At 42.5% G+C, this 26,061-nt stretch overlaps 1 long non-coding RNA gene across 1 annotated transcript; it reads left to right on the top strand.

Moving 5' to 3' along the window:
* The first annotated feature begins 21,520 nt into the window (after positions 1–21,520).
* LOC135523104 (uncharacterized) lies at positions 21,521–22,644 on the top strand. Its single transcript, XR_010452776.1, has 2 exons — positions 21,521–21,915; positions 22,046–22,644. It is a non-coding gene; the product is annotated as an uncharacterized LOC135523104 (long non-coding RNA).
* The last annotated feature ends 3,417 nt before the right edge of the window (positions 22,645–26,061 follow it).

Below are 26,061 nucleotides of genomic sequence, written 5' to 3'. Positions count from 1 at the left end.
TATTTAGGCAGGTTACCTTCGCTTCCTTGGGCACAGGGACTATGGTGTTCTGCTTGAAAAATGTAGGTATTACAGACTTTTCAACCTCAGGGAGAGGTTAAAAATGTCAGTGAAGACACTTGACAGCGAGTGCTTTGAGTACACATCCTGGTAATCCGTCTGGCCCCGCGGCTTTATGAATGTTGACCTGTTTGTGAAGGTTTAGTTCACAATGGCTACCGAGAGCGTTATCACACAGTCATCCAGAACAGCTGGTGCTCTCCTGCATGCTTCACTGTTGCTTGCCTCGAAGCGATCATAAAAGGCATTTCGCTTGTCTGGTTGCTCGCGGCACTGGGCAGCTCGCCTCTGGTTTTCCCTTTGTAGTCCATAATAGTTTTCAAGCCTTGCCACGTCCGACGAGCATCAGAGCCGGTGTAGTAGGATTCAATCTTTATCCAGTATTAACGCTTTGCTATGTGTACTTGTTAAATACCAGAGAATTACCATGAAACTCGTTGAAAATGCAGTTTTTAAACGAGACACCGTTTGACTTCACAGAAACTCAAACTCATATGAACCCATTGCACTGTAACAGTGTGTGCCTTTGTAATGGTGTCTTGGTGTCATGTTTGCATAGAGATTATATGACAAACATTTAAATAGACTTGTAGACCCCTTCCATGGCTTTTAGCTTCTTGAGGTCAAGCTGCAACAGGCCAAGACCTGTTTGCCCTTAACGCTCTCAGGTGTAATGTTGTTTTATATGTCCATTAAGTGGGTGGGGGTCAAAGGGTTTTGTGTCTCTCCTCGCCTGTGTTTCAAAACAGTGATAAAAACCACCTAAAGCATCACCAGGGATGGATTGGGATCAAATGGTCAGGTTTGATATTATTTGCCCCTAGCTAACATTCCTAGCCTCATTCTATCTATGGAGCATGTATGACACCGACTCTTCCAATTGAATAGGGCACATTGGGATAAATAACACAGACGGAATTGCCCACATGGTCAAGGGAAAAAAAGTTGTGTGACGGTATAGAGTGTTGTAAAGTACTTAAGTAAAAATACTTCAAAGTACTACTTAAATCATTTTTTTTTTTTGGGGGGGATTTATCTGTACTTTACTATTTGTATTTTGGACAAATTTTACTTTCACTTCACTACATTCCAAGGACAAATTCTGTTATTTTTACTGCATACATTTTCCCTGACACCCAAAAGTACTCATTACATTTTGAATGCTTATCAGGAAAGAAAAATGGTCCAGTTCACACACTTATAGTTGAAGTCGGAAGTCTACATACACTTAGGTTGGAGTCATTAAAAGTAGCTTTTCAACCACTCCACACATTTCTTGTTAACAAACTATAGTTTTGGCAAGTCGGTTAGGACATCTACTTTGTGCATGACACAAAACATTTTTCCAACAATTGTTTACAGACAGATTATTTCACTAATAATTCACTGTATCTCAATTCCAGTGGGTCAGAAGTTTACATACATTAAGTTGACTGTGCCTTTAAACAGCTTGGAAAATTCCAGAAAATGATGTCATGGCTTTGAAGCTTCTGATAGGCTAATTGACATCATTTGTGTCAATTGGAGGTGTACCTGTGGATGTATTTCAAGGCCTACCTTCAAACTTAGTGCCTCTTTGCTTGACATCATGAGAAAATCAAAAGAAATCAGCCTCAGAAACAAAACTGTAGACCTCCACAAGTCTGGTTCATCCCTGGGAGCAATTTCCAAATGCCTGAAGGTACCATGTTCATCTGTACAAACAATAGTACGCAAGTATAAACACCATGGGACCACTCAGCCATCATACTGCTCAGGAAGGAGACGCATTCTGTCTCTTAGAGATTAACATACTTTGGTGCGAAAAGTGCAAATCAATCCCAGAATAACAGCAAAGGACCTTGTGAAGATGCTGGAGGAAACAGGTACAAAAGTATCTATATCCACAGTAAAACGAGTCCTATATCGACATAACCTGAAAGGTTGCTCAGCAAGGAAGATGCCACTGCTCTAAAACCGCCAAAAAAAAAGCCAGACTACACTTTGCAACTAAACATGGGGACAACGATCATACTTTTTGAAGAAATGTGCTCTGGTCTGATGAAACAAAAATAGAACTGTTTGGCCATAATGACCATCGTTATGTCTGGAGGAAAAAGGGGGAGTGTCAGGATTTGGCCAGGGTTGTTCCAGTTGTTTGTCAGTAGATGTCCCCATTGTGCTTTTTGTCCCTGTGTTTTTCCCTTGACCCCCATTATTGTTTGCACCTGTGTCTCGTTTCCCCTGATTGTATTTAAACCCTTTGTTTCCCTCAGTTCTGTGCTCTGTGTTTGTATGTTAGCACCCTGCCCTAGTGTTCTGTGTGCTCTTGTCGATTCCGGGTAACGTTCTTGTGGTATTCTGTTTTTTTGTTTTAGTTTAGTTTTGGTGAGTTTCTTTTTAGATCTTTTTGTGTTTTTCCTTCCACCTTTTGGATTTGCCATTTTTTATTTTTAGGATTTTTTCTTCATTAAATACACCGTCTTAAGTACTGCTGTGTCTGCCTCATCTTCTGGGTTCTGCTGTCTATTCGTGGCTCAGTTGGTTAAGTGACTGTTTCTCACTCCGGAGACCCAGGTTCAAACCGGGTCCTGACAGAAACACAGAGCCAAAAATGAACCCAGAGGCAGCCAGTTCCCAGGACCTTTTTGCCACGCTGTCCCACCACCAGGAGACTGTCCAACGCCACGAAGCCGCCCTGGTTCAGCAAGAGGCCTTAATGGCAAGACATTCTCATCTTCTGTCGGAGATGCTGACTTCCATTAAGCAAATGTCTGATCGACTTACCCCGGCAACAGTTCCCGTCCCAGTACCTCAAGTTCACGTACCCATGGCAGTTAACCCCCTGGCTGAACCTCGTCTTCCACCTCCCCAACGGTTCTCAGGTGATCCAAGTGCTTGTAAAGGGTTTCTCACTCAATGTTCTCTCTCCTTTGAGCTGCAACCCTCGTCGTTTCCCACCGACCGGTCTAAGATCGCATATATCATCACCCTGCTGTCGGAAAAAGCCCTGGCCTGGGCTACTGCTGTGTGGGATGCCCATAGTTCCTGCTGTGCCAGCTACTCTGCCTTTGCTAAGGAATTCAAACGAGTGTTTCAAGGCCCAAGCAGTGGTTCTGACTCAGCCAAACAGCTCCTGACTCTCCATCAAGGTTGGCGCAGCGTGACGGACTATGCCATCCAGTTCCGCACGGTGGCAGCAGCGAGTGGCTGGAACAACGAGGCGCTCACGGTGTGCTTTCTGAAAGGCCTTTCCGACACTATCCAAGATGAACTGGCCACTCGGGAACCACCGGACAATCTCGAGTCCCTGATCAAGTTGGCCTCACGCATTGACCAGCGTCTGAGAGAGAGAGAACTCAACCGTAGACCTCTAGCCCCTATCAGTCCCAGCTCCGAGTCCCCACCTTTATCATCACTGGCTCCACCGGAACCCATGCAGATTGGACGCATCTCCCAGGCTGAGAGAGACCGCCGGATGAGGGAGCGACGCTGTCTATATTGCGGCAAACCGGGCCATTTCCGTTCCACGTGTCCCGGGCTCCAGGGAAACGCTCTGTCCCGTACAGACCGGGGGAACTGTAACGGGAAACATAACCTCCTCCCATCCGTCCAACTCCCGTCTGCTCATTCCAGTCACCCTCTCCTGGGACAACCACAAGCTTCACCTTCAAGCCTTGGTAGACTCTGGAGCCGCAGGTAACTTCATGGATGGTGTCTGGGCGAAGGAGAATGGCGTTCCCTCTGAACCTCTAAGTGACCCCATGAGGGTTACTACATTGGATGGAAGCCCTTTGGGATCTGGACTTGTCACTCATGTCACTACCTCCTTGAGACTTTCAGTTTCACAACACCAGGAATTGATGAACTTTCATTTGATCTCCTGTTCCGAGTTCCCTCTCGTCCTTGGATACCCCTGGCTTCACAGCCATAACCCTCACATCGACTGGTCTGTGGGCACTATCAAGCAGTGGGGTCCTACGTGCCAAGCTACTTGTATTTTCCAGAATTCCCGAGTTCTACTCCCGAGTCTTTAGAATCCATCGACCTGACCCGAGTTCCCGAGTGTTACCATGACCTCAAACTGGTGTTTAGCAAACAGAGGGCCACCATGCTACCACCCCATAGATCTTACGATTGCCCCATCGACCTGTTTCCGGGCACTTGCCCCCCAGGGGTCGGATCTTTTCCCTATCTCCACCCGAACGAGCTGCTATGGATACCTACATCAAGGACTCTCTGGAAGCAGGCCTCATGCGTCCATCCACCTCCCGGCGGGAGCAGGGTTTTTCTTTGTGGCCAAGAAAGATGGTGGATTACGTCCTTGCATCGACTACCGGGGACTCAATGACATAACCGTCCGTAACCGTTACCCGCTACCCCTTATGGCCACAGCCTTCGAGCTGCTCCAGGAAGCAGTTGTTTTCACTAAGCTTGACCTGCGGAACGCATACCATCTTGTGCGGATCAGACCTGGTGACGAGTGGAAGACCGCTTTCAACACGCCTACTGGTCACTATGAATACTTGGTGATGCCCTTCGGCCTGACCAACGCCCCAGCGGTGTTCCAAGCGCTCATAAACGATGTGCTTAGGGATATGCTTAACATATTTGTGTTCGTTTACTTGGATGACATCCTCATCTTTTCGAGCTCCCTTCAAGAACACACTAAGCATGTCAGACAAGTACTCAAACGCCTCCTGGACAGCCATCTGTACGTTAAGCCGGAAAAATGTGAATTCCATTCATCCCGAGTACAATTCCTGGGATTTGTAGTGGAACCCGGTCGAATCCAAATGGACCCTAGGAAGGTAGGGGCGGTAGCGGATTGGCCCACCCCAAATCCGTTAAGGATGTTCAGCGTTTCCTGGGCTTCACAAACTTTTACCGCAAGTTCATCAAGAACTTCAGTTTGGTGGCAGCTCCTCTCTCAGCTTTAACCAAAGGTGGCAATGCAAGGTTTTTTTGGGGAAGAGAAGCTGAGACGGCCTTCCAAGGACTCAAGCAGCGCATCCTCTCTGCTCCCATCCTGATACTACCGACTACGGATGAACCATTTGTGGTGGAGGTAGACGCATCAGAGGTTGGTGTCGGAGCTGTCCTGTCTCAGAGGGGTGAAGACAAGAAGCTTCATCCGTGCGCTTTCTTCTCACACCGGCTTACCCCGACTGAGAGGAACTACGATGTGGGGGATCGTGAACTCCTAGCGGTTAAGATGGCATTGAAGGAATGGAGACACTGGCTCGAGGGGGCTTCTCACCCGTTTCAAGTGCTTACGGACCACAAAAATCTGGAGTATATCCAGCAGGCGAAGCGATTGAACTCTAGACAAGCTAGATGGTCTCTTTTCTTCAATCGATTCCAGTTTATCCTCACCTATCGGCCCGGGTCGAAGAATCTCAAACCGGATGCCCTGTCCCGAGTCTACGCTCCTGCCATTCGAGATGACACGGACATGCCGGTCCTTCCTGCTGCTAAGATTGTGGCTCCGATCTCGTGGCAAGTTGAGGATACCGTGAGACGTGCTCAAGCTAGCGAACCGGACCCTAAAGGAGGTCCTGCCAATCGGTTGTTTGTCCCCAAGGCAGTGAGGACTCAGGTCCTTCTGTGGGGCACTCCTCTCGCCTCACCTGTCATCCGGGCGTAGGTCGCACCTTGGAGTTCATCCAGCGTAAGTTCTGGTGGCCTACCATAAGAGAAGACGTTGCCACTTTCGTCAATGCCTGCCCCGTGTGCTGCCAGGGCAAATCTTCTCACCTCTGCCCTCAAGGACTCCTTCACCCTTTACCTGTTCCCCACAGACCCTGGTCCCATATCTCATTGGACTTTATTACTGGACTTCCTCCATCCCATGGCAATACTACTATCCTAGTCATAATCGACAGGTTTTCAAAGGCGGCCAGGTTCGTCCCTCTGACTAAGTTACCTTCTGCCAAGGAAACGGCTGAGTTGGTAATTAATCATGTGTTCCGAGTCTTCGGCATTCCTCAAGATGTGGTTTCTGACAGAGGTCCCCAGTTCGCCTCAAGGTTTTGGAAGGCCTTCTGCCAACTCATGGGGGCTTCTGCCAGTCTATCTTCAGGGTACCATCCGGAGTCCAACGGCCAAACAGAGAGGATGAATCAAGAGCTGGAAACCACCCTCCGATGTATGACTCGTGACAACCCGTCCACATGGTCATCCTTTATTGTTTGGGCCGAATACGCGCACAACACCTTGCGCTCCTCCTCCACTGGTATGTCCCCGCACGAGTGTCAGTTTGGCTATGCTCCTCCATTGTTCCCGGACCAGGAGGCAGAAGTCAGTGTGCCTTCAGCCTTGAGATTCGTCAGACGCTGTCGGCTTATGTGGAGGAAGACCCGTCTTAATCTGATGCGTTCCTCACAGAGGTATCAACAACAAGCCAACAGACGTCGCCGTCCGGGCCTACCCTGCGCCCCGGCCAGAGAGTCTGGCTCTCCACAAGAGACTTACCTCTACGGGTGGAGTCTCGCAAGCTGTCCCAAAAATACATCGGTCCCTTCAAGGTTGCCAGGAGAGTTAACCCAGTTTCTTATCGCCTACACTTACCCAGATCCCTTAAGATTAATCCCACATTTCATGTGTCTTTGTTAAAACCTGTTGTTTTTTCTCCCCTTGTCCCGGCAGACAGACCTCCCCTCCGCCTCGTGTCATTGGAGGCCAGCCAGTTTATACCGTCCACCGGATACTGGATTCCCGCCGGGTGCAGCGGTCCTGGCAGTATCTGGTGGACTGGGAAGGCTACGGTCCTGAGGAGCGCTCCTGGGTTCCTGCCAAAGACATCCTGGACCCTGACCTCATTCGTCAGTTCAGGGTCCTCCACCCTGAGAGAGCTGGTAGGAACGTCAGGAGCCGTTCCTAGGGGGGGGATTCTGTCAGGATTTGGCCAGGGTTGTTCCAGTTGTTTGTCAGTAGATGTCCCCATTGTGCTTTTTGTCCCTGTGTTTTTCCCTTGACCCCCATTATTGTTTGCACCTGTGTCTCGTTTCCCCTGATTGTATTTAAACCCTTTGTTTCCCTCAGTTCTGTGCTCTGTGTTTGTATGTTAGCACCCTGCCCTAGTGTTCTGTGTGCTCTTGTCGATTCCGGGTAACGTTCTTGTGGTATTCTGTTTTTTGTTTTAGTTTAGTTTTGGTGAGTTTCTTTTTAGATCTTTTTGTGTTTTTCCTTCCACCTTTTGGATTTGCCATTTTTTATTTTTAGGATTTTTTCTTCATTAAATACACCGTCTTAAGTACTGCTGTGTCTGCCTCATCTTCTGGGTTCTGCTGTCTATTCGTGGCTCAGTTGGTTAAGTGACTGTTTCTCACTCCGGAGACCCAGGTTCGAAACCGGGTCCTGACAGGGAGGCTTGCAAGCCGAAGAACACTATCCCAACTGTGAAGCACGGGGGTGGCATCATCATGTTGTGGGGGTGCTTTGCTGCAGGAGGGACTGGTGCACTTCACAAAATAGATGGCATCATGAGAAGGAAAAATTATGTGGATATATTGAAGCAACATCTCAAGACATCAGTCAGGAAGTTAAACTTGGTTGCAAATGGGTCTTCCAAATGGACAATCACCCCAAGCATACATCCAAGTTGTGGCAAAATGGCTTAAGAAAGTCAAGGTATTGGAGTGGCCATCACAAAGCCCTGACCTCAATCCTATGGAAAATTTGTGGGCATAACTGAAAAAGCGTGTGCGAGCAAGGAGGCCTACAAACCTGACTCAGTTACACCAGCTCTGTCAGGAGGAATGGGCCAATATTCACCCAACTTATTGTGGGAAGCTTGTGGAAGGCTATCCGAAACATTTGACCCCTTTAACAATTTAAAGGCAACGCTACCAAATACTAATTTAATGTATGTAAACTTCTGACCCACTGGGAATGTGATGAAAGAAATAAAAGTTGAGATAAATCATTCTCTCTACCATTATTCTGACATTTCACATTCTTATAAAAAGTGGTGATCGTAATTGACCTACGACAGGGAATTTTTACTATGATTAAATGTCAGGAATAGTGAAAAACTGAGTTTAAATGTATTTGGCTAAGGGGTATGTAAACTTCCGACTTGAACTGTATCAATAGAACATCCCTGGTCAACTTACTGCCTCTCATCCGTCTGTCACATCCTGACCTTAGTTCCTTTTTTTATGTCTCTATTTTAGGTTGGTCAGAACGTGAGTTGGGGTGGGCATTCTATGTTTTGTTCTATGTTTGTATTTCTATGTGTTTGGCCTGGTATGGTTCCCAATCAGAGGCAGCTGTCAATCGTTGTCTCTGATTGAGAACCATACTTAGGCAGCCTGTTTTCACCCTTGAGTTGTGGGTAGTTGTTTTCTGTCTCTGTCTCAGACAGGACTGTTTCGTTTGTTCCGTTTTGTTATTTTTGTTCCAGTGTTCAGTGTAATTAAAAGATCATGAACACGTACCACACTGCACCTTGGTCCTCTCCTTCTTCCACCTACAACAGCCGTTACACTGGCGGACTCACTAAACACAAATGCTTTGTTTGTAAATTATGGCTGAGTGTTGGAGTGTGCCCCTAGCTATCTGTAAATAAATAAAAATACATAAGGAATTTGAAATGATTTTTATTTGTAATACTTAAGGATTTTAGCAATCACATGTACTTTTGATACTTAAGTATATTTAAAACCAAATACTTTCAGACTTTTACTCAAGTAATATTTTACTGGGTGACTTTTACTTTTACTTGAGTCCTTTTATATTAAGGTATATTTTACTTTTACTCAAATATGACAATTTGGTACTTTTTCCACCATTACTCAAATATGACAATTTGGTACTTTTTCCACCATTAACGGTACATCATGTACCACATGTTCCATTCAGCAGGAACAGGGTCATATGTCTGTATGTGTCACAGGATGTGACTCAGTCTGAATGACCAAGTGTTGGGACATCTCTTCTTTAGCACAGGGATCAATGATGATGATGTGCGATGGGCATGTCCCCCAAAAGTAGAAGTGGTTTCACAATAACTAGTATAATTATTACTCTTTATTTGGAATCATTAGAGCTGCTGAGTATACACTATTATGGCGTGTTTTCAATGCGCAATATCGTGAGGTATTTATACAAGTGAAGACAGAAATGACAATGGCCTAATTATGACTACAAATCAAACATCAATGGTCTTGGTTTAATCTCAAAACATGACTAACACATCTCTCAACATCTATGATCTATTGGGAATCCAAATGTCAGCCTTATTTGTGATATATTACAGCACTGTAGTCTATATTTAGCAAGTTTAACATGCATTCAAATGGTATGTGGTTTATCAGTGTGTCCTCATAGGCCTTACCCTTATAAAGACAATAATTAGAGGGTCCCTTTCTTATTGTTAGCGTGTGTTTTGTCTCTATAGGTCTACATATGAATTTGGGTCAACACTTAAGCCTTTTATCCTCCCCCTGTAGATGACTGGGGGATTACAACACAGTCAAAATAAGTGCTTTGCTGATAAGTGACAGAAAAAGCCAGACCAGCTCAAGCCTGTTTCCTTGACCGAGACAGTGATGTTGTCAACAGCTATTTCCAAGAGTGCTGTTTAACAAATGATCCCTATACTTTGGCCTGCTGCTTTTTACGTTGTTGTTCATCTTACATCAGCTACAGGTTTATAACAGGACAGTTTTTTTTTCACATGATGAAAAACATGAAAAATCACAATCTCCTAAAAGGCTAATACTGATGTTTGCTGGCTGAACAGTTTAACCATGAAACACTAGGGTTGTGGCGATCACGACATTTTTGTCAGCTGTGGATTGTCAAGCAAATAACTGCCGGGCTCACTGTAATTGACTATTAATTAACCTAAACATGTTCAGCATCTCTTGGCTTCTACGCATAGCCTACTAGACACTGATGCACACCTTTTGGAACATCTGCGTTTAAAAAGTCTAATAAATCCATGTAATATAGCCTACACCATCACAACAAGTCCATGTAATATAGCCTACACCGTCACAATAAGTCCATGTAATGTAGCCTACACCGTCACAATAAGTCCATGTAATATAGCCTACACCGTCACAATAAGTCCATGTAATGTAGCCTACACCGTCACAATAAGTCCATGTAATATAGCCTACACCGTCACAATAAGTCCATGTAATATAGCCTACACCGTCACAATAAGTCCATGTAATATAGCCTACACCGTCACAATAAGTCCATGTAATATAGCCTACACCGTCACAATAAGTCCATGTAATATAGCCTACACCGTCACAATAAGTCCATGTAATATAGCCTCCACCGTCACAATAAGTCCATGTACTATAGCCTACACCGTCACAATAAGTCCATGTAATATAGCCTACACCGTCACAATAAGTCCATGTAATATAGCCTCCAATAAGTCCATGTAATATAGCCTACACCGTCACAATAAGTCCATAAAATATAGCCTACACCGTCACAATAAGTCCATGATTTATTTTAGACAGGTCTAAAGAAACATGTAATGAAGAAAAAGGTAGTCTATTTCAGCAGAACAGAATAGCATACTCTGAATTGTCCTTATGTTAGGTCCTGATATGGCTGTGGGCTGTACTACTTCATTTAGCAGGCAAGATTTGCTTAGAAGTACATGGCATTCTTTTTTATTATTTTATAGTATGTACAATACAATTGAAGGTCGCTGAATAAAATAGAAAGCATATTTTCCCCAAACAATTTCCAAGGAAGTGCTGTTGAGCGGTGAACAAAGAAACAGGTCCTCTTATAAGCTTCATTTCGAATTATTTATACAACTTTAGTTGTGAAACAAACGTTGGGCTATATGTTTAGATTTTTAATACAGTATAATAACGATGATGTAATACATTCACCAATGCATTGGTTATTGTTCAAAGTCGAACCTCCACCGTGTATCTGTGTGCCATAGTACTAGTTTGTTATATATCGTGACAATGAGGTATGAATATTGATGAAAGGTTTTTCAGTTTGGCGCATAGGGCTACGTGTTTTATGACCATGTTAACCTTTGACAGATCTTGTGTTTTTTTCAGCCAATGAGTATGCTGATTGTCAACTATAAACTACAGTCAAGGTTATACTCAAGGTTACTGGAGGACATTTTGATGAACTGAATGCTGGTGATTCACCACCACCGATTATTTCTTTACCCTGTAGCCTTATATTAACCATGTGTTGGCAGTTTTGGTCAATGGAAAGCAGTAGGCCTGTACTTGTCTCCTGTTTTTTTTAAATGTATAGCTTCCCCATTTTGTTATATCATAACCTATGTTATAAACATCATAAATACGTGGTTGGAAGAATGTCATATAGACATCCAACCTCAACAGCACATTGTTGGTAACACCTTATTTTATGATAGTTTACGCTGGTATTTACCTGGTACTAGGAAATGTGTCGTATCAACTGGTACTGTTGGTTTTTAACTGCTACTAAATGGTGCCTATGATGTTTGTTTTAATGAATATCATATGAGTGGTTAATGGGTTATTATTGTGTACTTACCATGTTGCCATGTAATTCCTATACTGTAAATAGCTGTTCATTGTTATACTATAAAATAAAGTGGTAACCTTTTCTTACTAGATAGTGTAGGTGTTGGTGTAAATTTAAATGAATGCTAAAAAGTTAAATATTTGTCTGCAAAGATGTATATGCATTACAGTCTTAAGAGTGATACGATCCCAGAAATAAATAACTGTAAATAAAATATATTATTATGATATCATACGCCAAAAGTATTTGCATTGCATTCAACTTAAGAAATTCAATTGATTGGGAAATGACCAAATGGGAACGCTGCAAGAATGATTTTATTTCACATTTATTTAACCAGGTAGGCCAGTTGAGAACAAGTTCTCATTTACAACTGCGACCTGGTCAAGATAAAGCAAAGCAGTTTGACACAAACAACAACACAGAGTTACACATGGAATAAACAAACATACAGTCAATAACACAATAGAAAAAATAAGAAAAAAAGTATATATACAGTGTGTGCAAGTGAGGTAAGATAAGAGAGGTAAGGCAATCAAATAGGCCATAGTGGCGAGGTAATTACAATATAGCAATTAAATACTGGAGTGATAAGATGTGCAGAAGATGAATGTGCAAGTAGAGATACTGGGGTGCAAAGGAGCAAAAATAATTAAATAAATGCAGTATGGGGATGAGGTAGTTGGATGGGCTATTTACCGATGGGCTATGTATAGGGGCTATGTATAGGTGCAATGATCTGTGAGCTGCTCTGACAGCCGGAGCTTGAAGTTAGTTAGGGCGATAAGAGATGAGAGGAATACTTCTGTTATCAGGATCATATTCCGTGGGAAATTACTGTGTAGGCAGGATTTGATCTATGTTTATCTTTGTTAATTATGGTAACTGACTTTGTTGCTTTGGTGTTTGCTTGCTTGCATGCATGAACCTCTCTGTCTTTCACAGCTAAGTGTACTACTAAACACAAGATAACCAATATTGGTCACCCTTTCTGTGGATTGAGGTAAATCCAGTAGCAGCACAGAAGCTTTGTGTTGAATATGTTTGACAATAGCATGATAGCTTCACTTCTTCACGGCTTTCAATGTTGATTATAATGGTTTTAGTTTGAAATGCAGCATGGTTTGTTTTGACCATCTAGAAGCTGAGGTGGTATCAGGTGAAGGTGACTGCAAAATAGGTTAATGGTGAGTACTGTCCCACCCTAATCCCTAAAGTGTGTGTGTTTAGTAGTTTGTCTATTAATGGCTCTCCTAGTTTACATGGAGGTAGTTTTCCCATCAGTAACACTGAAAGCTTTGCTTCCTGGAGGGCTCCCACCCATGGGAGTGGACATAGATTGGGGGAAAACAACAACCCCAAAGACCACACATGAAAGACAGTCAATAAGGAAACAGCAGTTTCATTGACCCCCACTTACCTCAGAACAGAGGAACTGAACACCACTGTCCACCGTGGTCCTCCTGCTGCTCAACCCATCTATTTTAAAGATGTATTATTCATGTAAATAAGGTATTAAAACCCGGAAGTATTTCACAATTTAATGCCCATATACAGTACCCGATTGATAGTTAAAGCTCTATTTATGACATGAGCGTGTGCCCATTCAAGCCAATCCCACACCCGCTCACCTTTTCTGTGGGCAACTAATCCTATATGATTCCTAAATTGAGTTGGAGTGTATCAAACAAACATCCTTGAGCAGAATCTGCATATTTGTGACCTTTGACTCAATGTTTTGAAGCAAGTTTGTTTTAGTGTGAGCCATGCAAATGCATGTACACGTGCACATGTTATCAGCACACATTAATGGCATCAGTGTTTAAGGTTTAGCCTTCAGCACAATGGCTAATAGCTCACTCTTTTAACCAGGCACTACTAATAACAGCTAGGGGCTGCACTTGCAAAGGTGAGGTACTGATAAAGACAAACCATTGCTCTTTGGCTTGCTTGGTACTGTGCTTGTTGTTGGTGCCATAAGTGTGGAAAGCTACAAGCTACTCTTATAAATCAAATGTTGACAGCTTGGCTTGTCTTGGTCTTCTCTATCTCGAATGGATCCAAATCATATTGTTTTGTTGATGTTTACACATTGGTGAAATTACATCATGTCAAAATACTCTACATGACCAAAAGTATGTGGACACCTGCTTATCGAACATCTCTTTCCAAAATCATGGGCATTAATATGGAGTTGGTCCCCCTTTGCTGCTATAAGAGCCTCCACTCTTCTGGCTTTCCACTAGATGTTGGAACATTGCTGCAGGGACTTGTTTCCATTCAGCCAAAAGAGCACTAGTAAGGTTGGGCACTGAAGTTGGCCAATTAGGCCTGGCTCGCAGTCAGCGATTCAATGCATCACAAAGGTGTTCGATGGGGTTGAGGTCAGGGCTCTGCACAGACCAGTCAAGTTCTTCCACGCAGATCTCAACAAACCATTTCTGTATGGATCTCGATTTGTGCACAAGGGCATTTTCATACTGGAACAGGAAAGGACTTTCCCCAAACTGTTTGGGGAAAGTCATCTAGAATGTAATTACCAGATGTAGCGTTAAGATTTCCCTTCACTGGAACTAAGGGGCCTAGCCAAACCATGAAAAACAGCCCCAGACCATTATTCCTCCTTCACCAAACTTTACAGTTGGCACTATGAATTGTGTGGACTACCACTTCGCAGCTGAGCCGTTGCTGCTCCTATACGTTTCCTCTTCACAATAACAGCACTTACAGTTGAGCAGGGCAGCTCTAGCAAGGCATGAATTTGACAAACTGACTTAATGGAAAGGTGGCATTCTATGAAGGTGGCATGTTGAAAGTCCCTGAGCTTTTAAGTAAGGCCTTCTACTGCAAATGTTTGTCTATGGAGATTGCATGGCTGCATGCTTGGCTGAAATAGCCAAATCCACTCATTTGAAGACATGTCCACATACTTTTGTATATATAATGTATGATGAGAACATGTCATCACTTGCTTGTAGATTTTTCAGAATGAAAATAATGTTTTTTGCAAGTTAGGTTGACAGGGACACTGTTTCACTCTGTTTCTCTCTCTCTTTTTTCAACACACGAATTCAGCAGATTATCAGGTCCTTGAAAACGAAACCAAACAAGCAATTTACCACAATATGGGAACAAAGTGAATACTTGAGGGGAAGAGAAACACATTACATTGCAGAGAGGATAGGCTGACGGATACAAGAAATACTCAAAGCAAAACACATTATAACAGTTCTAACATATAAAAGTCAACTAGGATGAAAGTTGTAGATAAGGGAAGTGTTTTCTAGCCAATGATGGTTCAGCAACAGACTATCCCTATATCCAATGTCCTTGACATTGCCTCTAGATTTCAAGGAGGGGGGGGGGGGGGGTGTAGATAGCCCTTCTTGAATGAGCTGCCAGGAGAGAATGTCAAAGAATCCCATGAATGAGAACAGAACGGAGTGTTTTTAGCAGGATCCCAAAAGTACATAATGAAACGGAGCAATTTCTTTTGGTTTGTTTACAATTTGTTCAAGAAGGGGGATCTTTCCTCTGTTAATTGATTAAGGTTGTACATTGCACCAGTATTTTCCCACTTTCTTTTGATATAGGAAAACACCCTCCTTATGATCTGAACGTTTTAATATGGTCTGGTATTTACCCATCTCTGAACTGAAACCCGCCTTCAGGTGCTAACACACCTCCAGAGTTTTTGATCAACTTCTGGCTCTCCCACTCAGTGCTAGCTTTATTAAAGGCCATTGTGTTGGAGGAGTCTGTCGACTGAGAATTTACGTCTACGTTCACAGAAAATGACAGGTTGGCTCGGCTCACCGCATTCTTTCGCCTCCCACGCACATTCTCTTAAGGAAGTGGCTCTCAAGTTTCAAACACACTCAGGCTTATAGACACACTTCGCTACACACACACACACACTATTCAGTGTTTTACCTTACTGAGTCTCCGTGGCACTAAAGGCCAGTCTCTATGATTCCCCCTGAACATTCCAGTGGGGTTATTATGGTTTGAATGAGTAAGCATAGACTATCTATAAAAAGGAAATGACCACACAACAGCACACCATAAAAGTTATATTGAAGTCTCATGAGCATCAGACTGCCACAGTGGCACAAATTCCTGAATCATCTACTGTGTTCCTGCTAAGGCTGGCCAACTATTTGGATATCTTTTTCTGTCACAGTAGCTATATAAAAATATATAATTTTAATTTGGTTATTCAAGCTAACATGCCTTCCTGGTAGTACTTTTAACCTATTTCAGCTCACACCAACAAACTTCAACAAATGAACTTCCCATTGTGTGCTCCTGGATTCATATTTACTTCCTGATTTTTTTTCACCTTTCCCCTTCATTGTCACAGTCACCTGTCTTGTCCTTGCCGTGACAAGCCAGTGACATTTGATACTGACAGTAAATATAATATTCTTTACAGAAATTGACGTGTCAGTCAATATTCTCTCCTTCTCTCCACAGCCTCCACTATTCTTCCCATAGGCTTTCTGTCCTTCTCCCCACTCCTTGCACATGATGTTTGCTTCCTCCTAAAGCAAATTTACCCTGGCTAGTTTACCAGCAGGCAGGCAGGCATACAAGAGCAGGCTTGTCTGTGGTGAAGCAATATACCAGGAAATGAGCTTTAGCACACACAGCTCCTCTCATCTGATGTGTTGTTGTCTTCTGGTTATGGCTCTTGATAAACCATGTTCGACAACGTTGTCTTCCCACTGAATAAGATGGACAGTATGTGTAAGCACAACGCAACACGGGGGGCCTGGATACAGCCTTTAGCCGTGGGCAAAATATCACAAACCCAGAGGTGCCTTATTACTATTATAAACTAGTTACCAGCATAATTAAAACAGTAAAAATAAATGCTCTGTCATACCAGTGGAATATGGTCTGATATACCACAGCTTTCAGCCAATCAGCATTCAGGACTCGAACCAGCTGGAATATAATAAGAAATAGCTTATTCTCTCTGACACACATAGAGATAGACACTGTGACTGTTTGTTTAGTGAGTAATACTTGGAATGGGAAGTATGTACTGTAACTGTGTGGTAATGAAGTATCTGTCCAGGCTGCCAGCAAAAGCCAATGGAACAGTGTACTGGAGGAAAACAAGCTCTTTCTTTGTGTATTTGTTACAAAGTTTGGATTAGTGATTAGATTTGCAGGACAAATTCAATTAAAGTGGATGTTTGGAGGCTAATTCAGTTATGAATCCGAGTTGAGGTTAATTTCAGTTCCTTGGAGTTGTACGATGATTTACATTTGGGCTATGCTCACTACTTTGAATGTCTATATGTCACAGACTTACATTTAAACATTAGTAATCAAATAAACAGCTGGCAATGCCGTTGCAATTAGCATCCTCTTACAAGATCCAACATGCTCAATTCGTTGTTGTAATCCCCCATTCTGTTTTTCCAGTTTGTTCTGTTTTGGGTATGGGTGGCAGGTGGAGGAGGGTTATTCCTATTCCTAACCAGCAAGGTAGGAGCAGGATTAGCACAATGTGAGGTATCGTCATGCCTGAGCTCATAGTTAGCTAGCTACAACTGGTCCTAAAATAGTGTTCCCACGCCTTTCTCAGGAAAATTGGCTGTTTTTGCTTTGTTAGCACCATAGGGGAAAACACTGTCAGCTGACACTGAAAGAGAGTAGTCCTGAATCCTGTGAAGACCAGATTTGACTGGATTATGCAGGTCCTGGTAGCAACACCACATCATACTTACAAGGGTTTGTTTCAGGAAGTCAGTGCCATATATGGCCAGGAGGAAGTGACTCCATCCTAATCACTTCAAATCAAATTTTATTGGTCATACAAATATTTAGCAGATGTTATTGTGGGTGTAGAGGAATGCTTGTGTTCCTTGCTCCAACAGTGCAGTTATATCTAACAATACACAATACACACTAATCTAAAAAGTAAAAGAATGGAATTAAGAAATATAGAAATATTAGGATGAGCAATGTCGGAGTCCAGAGTATAAATACAGTATATACAGTACCAGTCAAAAGTTTGGACACACCTGCTCATTCAAGGGTTTTTCCTTATTTTTACTATTTTATACATTGTAGAATAATAGTGAAGATATCAAAACTATGAAACAACACATATGGAATCATGTAGTAACCAAAAAAAGTGTTCAACAAATCAAAATATATTTTATATTTTAGACTCTTTAAAGCCACCCTTTGCAGCTTTGCACACTCTTGGCATTCTCTCAACCAGCTTCCCCTAGAATGCTTTTCCAAAAGTCTTGAAGGAGTTCCCACATATACTGAGCACTTGCTGGCTGCTTTTCCTTCACTCTGCAGTCCAACTCATCCCAAACCATCTCAATTGGGTTGAGGTTGTGTGATTGTGGAGGACAGGTCATCTGATGCAGCACTCCATCACTTTCCTCCTTGGTCAAATAGCCTGGAGGTGTGTTGGATCATTGTCCTGTTGAAAACAAATGATAGTCCCCCAAAGTACAAACCAGATGGGATGGCGTATCGCTGCAGAATGCTGTGGTAGCCATGCTGGTTAAGGGTGCCTCGAATTCTAAATAAATCACAGACAGTGTCACCAGCAAAGCACCCCCACACCATCACACCTCCTCCATGCTTCATGGTGGGAACCACACATGCGGAGATCAACCGTTCACCTATTCTGCATCTCACAAAAACACAGCGGGTGGAACCAAAAATCCCAAATTTGGACTCATCAGACCAAAGGACAGATTTCCACCGGTCTAATGTCCATTGATTGTGTTTCTTGGCCCAAGCAAGTCTGTTCTTCTTATTTGTGTCCTTAAGTAATGATTTCTTTGCAGCAATTCGATCATGAAGGATTGATTCACGGATTGATTCAATGCATTCCAGGTGACTACCTCATGTGGCTGGTTGAGAGAATGCCAAGAGTGTGCAAAGCTGTCATCAAGGCAAAGGGTGGCTACTTCGAATAATCTATTTTGATTTGTTTAACACTTTTTTGGTTATTACATGATTCCATATGTGTTATTTCATCGTTTTGATGTCTTCACTATTATTCTGCAATGTAAAAAATAGTAACACTAAATAAAAGCCCTGGAATGAGTAGGTGTGTCCAAACTTTTGACTGGTACTGTACATATTTGATGGGATGCATAGACAATATAGACAGCCTATGGATAGAATATGTAGTATATGTACTGCAATAGTTAAATAGGATAGACCAGGACTAGAATACAGTATATACATATCAAGTGGGTAAAACAGTATGTAAACATTATTTAAAGTGACCGGTGGTCCATGACTATGTACATTGGGCCAACAGCCTCAGGTGCATGGTAGAGTAGCCAGGTGGTAACTGTCTAGTGACAGTAACTAAAGTACAGGGCAGGGTCCTGGGCGAGGGCCAGCTTGTTCTAACAGTTAAGACAACTGGAAATTTGAAAAAAGTCCCTCAATGGAATTGAAAGAGATTTCCGAAAGGGGTAGAATGCGGTAAAACAGACCACTATTAGTGTGTGAGAGTGTACAGTTAGTTAGCGAGAGGTTTCAGATCAACCATCATGTCACAGAAAGCTATGAGGTGGAGCAGTAAAAGTTAGTGACCCATATACCTATTTGGTAGTTGTGCTTTTACAAGAGGAAAGTACCCATGCGTGCCCAGAAAGTACCCATTTTGCCCAGTACACAGAATATTTAAGAAATAAGGCCAGAGGGGGTGTGGTATATGGCCAATATACCACGACTAAGGGCAGTGTCCAGTTTTGCGTATTGCGTCCAAATACACAGCCCTTAGCCGTGGTATATTGGCCATATATCACAAACCCCCGAGGAGCCTTATTGCTATTATTAACTGGTTACAAATGTAATTAGAGCAGTAAAAATAAGCCAGCCAATCAGTATTCAGGGCTCGAACCACCCAGTTTATAAATATATTGAACATTTATAAAACACTGCCGAATCCTCCATTTTCATTAACAAAACAAAAAGCAGTGTCGCTGTTTCCCCTCTAATGCAAATTCAATCTTTAAATGACATGAAACTGTAGAAAAATATTTAAAACATTAATACTTCACTACAGAAAATGATCACCATATTGTAGAGACCAATTTCCGCAGATTAGAAAACACATTACAAAACATAAACCAGTTAAGGGATATTCAAAGGTTTGTGAAGGACCCTAATTGTGTATCTGTCTCCGGGTACAGCACTGCACCTTTAGCCCAGTGTTGCTGTCTGTTGTGTAAGTTACTCTGACACTCTGCCAGATCCCATGTTTACAACAGCTGGGAGAAGGATTAGAGCTAAAAAAAGAACAAATTAAAACATGCGTGAGCCCCACGGTGACCAAAGGTAAATGGACAGATGCAGAAAATGAGCGGATGAAGGCTCTGCAAAGTGGTTTGTAGAGTGCATCTATGATCATATGGTCTCCAAGGCAAGGTGATGTGTGTAGACATTCAAACCCAAGATTTCGATATGGTCTCAATAATGTTAATGTGTGTTGTGTTCCAGTCGTCAATAAAGATCTATGGGTTTATGTCTTATATGAAGGTATGGTTTTGTGTCTAAGGGTAACCCTCTTATCTAAAGGTTTTTTAGTATCCAAGACCATACAGTACATGAACACACTTTATGGGCTAGATATGTTATAGAGTAAATATAATCAGACCTACAATGAGTGTACAAAAAATGAAGGACACCTTCCTAATATTGAGGTTAAGGTTAGAATCTTACATAGCAACCGAGCTGTTATGCCATTCCTGTTACAATCGTTTAGAGATGGATTGGACCAAGGTGCAGCGTGGTAGGCGTACATTTTTCTTTATTTTAAATGACACCGGGAAAAAAACTAAAATACAAAAACTAACATAAAGCTACATGCAGTGCAAAAAGCAACGACACACAAACAAGATCCCACAAACTAAGGTGGGAAAAAGGCTGCCTAAGTATGATCCCCAATCAGAGACAACGATAGACAGCTGATTGGGAACCATACCCGGTCAACAAAGAAATAGAAAAACTAGAATGCCCACCCAAATCACCCCCCGACCTAACCAAATAGAGAAAAAGAAAGGCTCTCTAAGGTCAGGGCGTGACAACGCCGCACCCATTAAAACAAACTAAGGATTGGCTGTGCAGGAATGGTTGAAATGTTCTTAAGTGAAAGATTGAACAATGAATGGAGAACACACCATCTTAGTCATGTGGCAGGCATGCAGCTCACAGCTCCTTCAAATCACCTGCAGAGGCATGATTCTTTGTTTTTAAATTGATGGACCAGGATGTTTTCCTGGTTTCTTAATTGCAATGAAATTGTACATTTTGTGCAGTGTTGAATATACTCATGATTTGTTATGGCTAATCTTGTGCAAACGAGCTCTGCCTGAAATCCATCCAGCAGTTCACTTGATTCATTGTTTTTATTAGTGATAGAGATATTTAGGCCTAAATGCTTTTTCAATTGTGCTCAAGGCTGCAGCTGGGAGTTACATGAGATTTATCTGGTGCATCTGGTGGATTATGGGTAGATTTCTATGGTATTTTGGCAAGGTTCCACAGACTGTGTTTGTTGCTGTGGAAGATCTACCTCCCTACATTCACAAATCACACAGCACACAAACCAGACACAAACCCATGGAATTATGTTTAGCCAATCCTCCAGTATTAACCCTCCAAAAAGGAACATGACATGAGCCGAAAATGTCATTTCAGTGGTCAGGTCAGGGTCTAATATCTATGACCTACATAGACTATCAGATGTAGCTACAGTAAACATACAATGTTATCACACAACCCATCTTTGCTCCTAGTCTATGCCTGCACTGTCACTGTACCATATGTGCCCTTGAGCAAGGCTCTTTAACCCCCCAACAACAACAGCTCCCTGGGCGCCCAGTGTGGCAGCCCCCCCCCCACCACCACACCTCTCCGAAACCTGTAAAAGCAGAAGTCAAATTTTGGTTGGACCTTGTGTGCAATTGACAAATAAAGTCATCTTAATATGACAGCACTGTTACTGTGCATTGTCCTGCACCGAGGAGTGAACACGAGACCAGCTGTGTGAGTGTGACAAAGACAAATATTATAGAAAAGGAACTCGTTTCAGCTTGTCTTCAGACTAATGGATGCCTAATGGAACATTTGCATCACTGGCCAAGGGAGGAACACCATGTCGCGCGCAGCAGTTAGGAATCCAACTTTGGGCTGTGCCTGCATGGGGAGCATGCCCCGGCTTGCAGGAGAAATCTTACATAAGAGAGAGGCGTCGTCCCCTTTAACAGACATTACGTGATGCTGAAATGACATGGTCAGTTTATCCTCAGAACAACACACAGAAAGGGTCAAACATTGGCGTGACTCCAACGTTAGGCAGTGGTATGTCACCTACGATGGCACTGCATCAAAACAAACACTGCTATTATTAGAGCTAATCATTCTTTTGTAACCCATCAACTTGTTTAATGTACTTATTCACACACTGTAATCCTACTTCATTCCATTTCAGGGGTCATATGTCATGCTGCTACAGAATGAGGACCGTACTAAGAGACTAAATGTACAGTGGTAAAGCAGACAGTTTGTTCCAGACAGAAGATGATGTGCGTAAGTTTCGCAAACATGCCGTAACAGCTCACCATGATGAGATAATTAGGTGATGGGAATTTGAGGAGGATTGCACTCCATACCTTCATTAGGCAACTTTTGCATTTTCTGTTTTGTTTCGTTGTTGTTTTCTCAATTATGATGTCACCCTTTTACTTTCACTTTCTGTGTTTCATTCTTCAATCATATTCTGTATAGACTTGTCTGTTATGTTGCTTTTGTTGATTTATTTTTCATCTTATGATATCATCTGTTTTTGTGCATATAACCTACTGGTGCTTTGCGTCACCGTCCTTGATAACGCATCTGATCTTCAACTGTATGACATCATGACTTCCATCTTCATATTTTCTTTGTCCTTTCTGCCTTTTATCTTTCTGCCTGTCTCTCGCTCTCCCTCTCACCTGTTGACTATTGTCCAAATACTATTGTCTTTTAATTAAAGTGCTTGAGAATGTGAGATTATTGATTTCAAAGGCCAATAAAGTAAATTGAACTGAAGTGAACAAAATTGATGCCCATCCAACACATATTTCATATTTTGCTGTCAGCTACTTTAGGCTCGTCTAGACTTCGAGGTGTTTTTACTTTGCTCAACATTTTCTTCTGTTATGTCTCTAGCTCTATTTCATTTTGTGCTTGTGGATTTCCCCTCCATTTTGATTGATATAGTGGTTCTTTTTTTTCTCCCTCCACTCCTCATCCACATCATTTCTGCTGACAAACTACTTATTTCACTTTGTCCTCACTCCTTCTATCATTCTCTTTCTTTTAGTGTACCAATTTATTCTCTCTTTCTCCCTTGATCACAATTTAGCTTTCTCTATGACTACTTTCACCCTGTGAGTTTCCAGTAAAGTGCTTTTTTCTCTGCCTTCTTGGCTTCTTTCCTATCCCCCTCCCCTTCTGTGTGGCATGTGGTCTGGATTCCTGCCCAAGGACTATTCAGTCGGGAAAACAAGGCCCCCGTACGATCTGTTTTCCACATTCCACGGCCCTGACATCAGTCTGGCTGGAGGAAGGACGCTGAGGGGGTTCTTGTTATGCCGCTCAATGACGCCTGTGTTACGGGAAGAGGCCCCTGACCCAGGCAGACCCTGTTAGTCTGCAGGAGCCTCTCAGGCAGCCCACCAGCCTGAAAGGAGAGCCCACTCACAATACATTCAAAGGGATGCTTTACTTACCACATGTTGTTTTCTAGTATAAATTGGGTGAGATCTTCTCGATCGTTAAGATCTATTATCCTATCGTCTGGGGTGGGTATAGAAATTCAGGTCATGTCTTTTTTTTATATAAACATGATACATACCAAACCCTTCTAGGAAAACTCTAGGAATAGCACAAATACTCAATAGCACAAATACTCGTGCCTAGACATTTTGTCCTAAAGAGGTTCTCTCTATGTGTTTCGTGGTAAATTCAAACATACTGCTAATTCAGTAGCATTTAGAGCCATGGCAGATGCTGTTTTATATCAAGTTTCTCTGTATTTGTTGAACAGAGGGTGGAAGGAGGGGGGGGGGATAGGGGGAGCAGTGTGGGAGGAAGAGACATCAAACAAGAAGGGAAATCGGATCCCCTCTCACAGACAAAGCACCCTGTGAGGTTCAGGGACAAAGGATATACGATCAGCCATGTGACCATGAATGCTATGGCCTTACTCATAGATCACATACCCGTCTCCATTCAGCTTTTCCCCATTCACTTTTATTTATTTATACATGTATTTATTTATTTATGAACAAATGACGTTTTATGAGCATTTCAGGTTCCAATTTCCAAATGTCTTAATTCATGGAATGTTCATTGATTTAGGATGTCAATATCTATATTCTAAGCATACATTAAACCCCATCTTGATGTTTAAGTCCCTCTGGTGCTCAGAAGAAGAGAAAGGTAGGTGACAGGGAGAGGTTTAAAATGAATTGGTTCATCTTCGTTCTAAAAGCTGACTCTTTACATGTTTGAAACATGCAACTCAAGGTGGGACCTTGCTTCGTACTCATAACCAAGCCCAGATTACTTACCGAGATATATGGCAGACACAAATGCAATAACCCCGCCCTATGGACAGGAGATATCTTATCATAATCATGTGAACAAGGACAGAAATTAAATCTTTGACTGAACTTAAATATTTCTTGGGCTATCAATAACCTTTTGAAGGTCATTTACACATGATCGTAGTCTCGGCTGCTATGCTGACTACTCAGACAACACAAATGCATTCCAGTAATCTAATTGGGCTCCCGAGTGGCGCAGTGGTCTAAGGCACTGCATCTCAGCGCTAGAGTGTCACATCTCAGTGTCACTACAGACACCCTGGTTCGATTCCAGGCTGTATCACAACCGGCTGTGACTGGGAGTCCCATAGGGTGGCGCGCAATTGGCCCAGTGTCGTCCGGGTTTGGCTAGTGTAGGCCATCATTGTAAATAAGAATTAGTTATTAACTGACTTGCCTGGTTAAATAAAGGTTCAATAAAAATATTTATATATAATAATTCCACCCTGAACACCGCCCAGATCTACAATGTGATACTGTAGTTCCAATGTACCTAGTCACTGGACTTTGTATAGGCATTTAGGTGAGTCAAAGGGAGCGCCCTTTCAGAATCTACCTGTGATCCCTAGTCAATGTTCTGGTACTTTAACTGAGTTACCACCATGAACTGACCTATCTTTCAAAAACGCTGCCTGCTCTATCACCAAGGATACAGCTTATACAGTACACACACATTGAACGTTGTGGTCACAATTTATTAGACAAACCACAGCCAACATTACAAGAGACACACATTTCCCAATACCACAGAGCACATACTTTCAGGAGTCACACAGGCAGGTTTGAATTGACTTAGTAGGTCGAGCAGATGATCCATATTAAGGTGGTGTTGGAATGGTACCGTTTGTGGTTTTATATCCCATGTAGTCTATGGGTGAAGGTGTTCTTCAACCATAACAAAGGCAGAGGAACATACTTTCAAGTCCAAGAAGGACAGAGCTTGTTTACTGTAAACACAGCACCAACTGCTCTGATCCTTCTATGTAGGCTGCTACACCAGCTCTGTGGGAACATTCCTTGGGACAAAGGCCTATTGTCAGTTATGGGCTTGTCATGTTCCATCCTCATTCTGTAAGGCAGAGGCCATCTGTTGGCCACACAGTGAATTACAATCCTTTCAGCTCAGTCCTATTTCTGTGACATCGAAAAAGGTTTCCGCATTCATTTCACAGCTTTGAACAGGGAAGTGTGTACGTTCCTGTGTATGGGATTTCTCTTTTCTAGTTAGCAGGTAATTGTGTGAGTGTAATTCATGGGGAAAATACACCCAGTTTAATGTGACCTTTTCCAGAGGTTGTGCTTATTCAAAGTGGTGATCTTAGAGCCATTGGTTACTATTAAAACAGGAGGGGTTTATTTAGTAATATATACATATATATGTATATATAATGAAACAGATTTTCAGAAGCCACTTAATTTTCTTGTCCCTAGGGATCGGGTGCGGTGTGAGTGCTTGAACGTCAGGGGAGAGCCCCATTCTACCCACTCTAGTGTAGTTTCCTGTTGACTGATAATACCCCAGGGAGTTGGGTGGGTGTCTCTCTCTCTGGTTAGAGGGGGGGGTTACACATATAACAGACAAAAACAAAACACATCATGAGGTTTAGTTGAGTTATACTTTGAATTATCAAAACAGTATGTGATAAATAAATCAAAATGTCAAAATGAAACCAAAGAGGGACGAAAGACACAACCTTCAAGTCAAACAACATCAGACCAACACTGTGATGAGATATATCTTGGTAGCAGGTTGCTTGATTAAACTGCTGTAAGTCAACAAAGAAAATGCTTGGGAAAACAACCTCGAAGACATGGCACCTCACCTTGGAGCAGGCAGTTTCCCTACATTTATGAT

This window comes from Oncorhynchus masou, chromosome 30, assembly GCF_036934945.1.
Source record: "Oncorhynchus masou masou isolate Uvic2021 chromosome 30, UVic_Omas_1.1, whole genome shotgun sequence".
Taxonomy (NCBI): Eukaryota; Metazoa; Chordata; class Actinopteri; order Salmoniformes; family Salmonidae; genus Oncorhynchus; species Oncorhynchus masou.
Note: the sequence above shows the minus strand (reverse complement) of the source record. Positions and strands in the feature narration are given on the sequence as shown.